The sequence below is a fragment of the Schistocerca serialis genome, unplaced genomic scaffold, assembly GCF_023864345.2.
Source record: "Schistocerca serialis cubense isolate TAMUIC-IGC-003099 unplaced genomic scaffold, iqSchSeri2.2 HiC_scaffold_659, whole genome shotgun sequence".
NCBI lineage: Eukaryota > Metazoa > Arthropoda > Insecta > Orthoptera > Acrididae > Schistocerca > Schistocerca serialis.
In genome coordinates, this window is record NW_026048254.1 from 37501 (window position 1) to 40000 (window position 2500).

At 63.0% G+C, this 2500-nt stretch overlaps 1 pseudogene; it reads right to left on the minus strand.

Annotated features, from left to right (window-relative positions):
- The window catches only part of LOC126449150 (large subunit ribosomal RNA), a 6772-nt pseudogene that overhangs the window by 2197 nt on the left and 2075 nt on the right, over nt 1-2500 (minus strand).

Here is a 2500-nt window from a genome sequence, read left to right on the forward strand (position 1 = left end):
TTCGTAGGGAAGGCGTTGATGCGGGCGCGGAGGGCGTCGATGTATTCACGCCCAGATAGCAGGCGACTGGTGTCGGCGACCCACTGATGTTGGCCACTGACGGCGGCAGAAGATGACAGTGCCGCACCGTCAATGGCGATGTGTAGGCGCGCCGCCCACATTTCCCCAACCTGCGTTGACGATTTGAGGAGGTGGCCCTCCCACATTAGGTGGCGCTCCAGCACCTCGATCTCACGCTGTACCTCATCCATGCCTGCACCGTCGCAGGCTGGCCCTATCTTCTTCAGCGCCAGGAGACGGGACCGACGGAGGGTCGGACCCATCCATCGGCAAGATGGAATGCCGAGGCCCCCCTGGGCAACAGGAGCGTGGAAGTATCCCAGGGGGGTGTCCGCCGGAAGGCGGAACCATCTCCTGACGGCGGCCCGGATGGTAACGTCGGCCGACTTCAATGCACCCACCCGGGTGCGGCTGAGGGCCAGCCCGTGGTACAGGCCAGGGAGAAGTACGTTGGTGAGAGCGTGGAGGCGCTGTTGCGGCTTCAGCGGAGCTCGGGAGATGACGTCAAGCTGCTCCACCAGGTGGCTACGTGGATTGAAGACACAGCGACCCGCCGTGGAAAATTGCAGCCCCAGGTACCGGAAGGTTTCACCCACACGCAGGGCAGGCATGGTGGTATTGCCTGCTGTGAAGGTGACATTGCTGTCCACCTTCACCTTCTTCTCGCGCCCTGACGCGACTAAGGCGAGGGTGAAACACTTCCGGGCGTTGATCTGCAGCCCCAGGTGGGCGAGGGCTGCGGTAGCTGCGTCGATGAGGGACTGCAAGCCCCTCGGGGTCGCTGCAAACAGCAAGACGTCATCTGCAAAGGCCGCAGCGTTGACTCTGCGACCGAGGATCCGAGCTCCGATGTGGGAGGGCAGTTGGCCTAAAACGTAGTCCACCGCAAAGTTGAACAGGAGGGGGGAGAGGGGATCGCCCTGGCGAACGCCCCGTGCTGGCTGCACAGACACGCCCACGCCGGCGCCGTCCGCTATCACTGTCGTGCTGCCCTCGTAGCACCGCTCGACATACTCGACAAAGCAATCCGGCAGGCCATGCGCCTTCAGCACGGGGCGAAGGGCAGCGTTGCGTGCGCGGCCTCTTGGATGGCACCCTGCTCCAGCCGCCACCTGCCATCCCTCGTCTGCTGGACTTCTGGGCGGACCTCTTCACCAAGAAGCCCATCTCCACCGCGGGCTTCATTCGTGACCGCCTCCTCCCGCACTCAGAGCCTGTCGCTCTCGAGTGCATATGGGGGCCGGTCACACGTGAGGAGGTCGCCGCCGCGTTGCCGCCCAGGGGATCAGCAGCCGGGCCGGACGGCCTTACCCCAGCGGAGTTGCGGCGCCTGCCGCACGAAGTCCTGGTGAAAGTGATGAATCTCTTCCTTCTGGCCCGCGCCCTTCCGGAACGCCTGCTTCGCGCGCGGACGTCCCTTCTCCCGAAAACGGCTGCACCAACATCCCCCGCTGACTTTCGCCCCATTACGGTCTGCTCGGTGTTGGCGCGGACCTTTCACAAGGTTCTCGCGTCACGCCTGATGCGCGCTTGTGCTGTGGACGAACGTCAGCGGGCATTCATCCCTCGGGATGGGATGTTGGAAAATACCTTCATCTTGGACACTGCTCTCACCGACGCAGTTCGCTCCTGCCGCTCTGTCATAGTTACTCCCGCCGTTTACCCGCGCTTGCTTGAATTTCTGCAACGTTGACATTCAGAGCACTGGGCAGAAATCACATTGCGTCAACACCCGCTAGGGCCATCGCAATGCTTTGTTTTAATTAGACAGTCGGATTCCCCCAGTCCGTGCCAGTTCTGAGTTGATCGTTGAATGGCGGCCGAAGAGAATCCGCGCACCCGCGCGCCCCCGGAGGAGCACGCTAAGGCGGACGCGGCCTCGCAGCAAGGAAGATCCGTGGGAGGCCAAGGCACGGGACCGAGCTCGGATCCTGCACGCAGGTTGAAGCACCGGGGCGCGAACGCCGCGCAGGCGCGCGCATCCTGCACCGCCGGCCAGCACGAGGCCAACCAACGGCGAGAGCAGACCACGCCCGCGCTAAACGCCCGCACTTACCGGCACCCCTACGGCACTCACCTCGCCCAGGCCCGGCACGTTAGCGCTGACCCACTTCCCGACCAAGCCCGACACGCCCCGATCCTCAGAGCCAATCCTTATCCCGAAGTTACGGATCCAATTTGCCGACTTCCCTTACCTACATTATTCTATCGACTAGAGGCTCTTCACCTTGGAGACCTGCTGCGGATATGGGTACGAACCGGCGCGACACCTCCACGTGGCCCTCTCCCGGATTTTCAAGGTCCGAGGGGAAGATCGGGACACCGCCGCAACTGCGGTGCTCTTCGCGTTCCAAACCCTATCTCCCTGCTAGAGGATTCCAGGGAACTCGAACGCTCATGCAGAAAAGAAAACTCTTCCCCGATCTCCCGACGGCGTCTC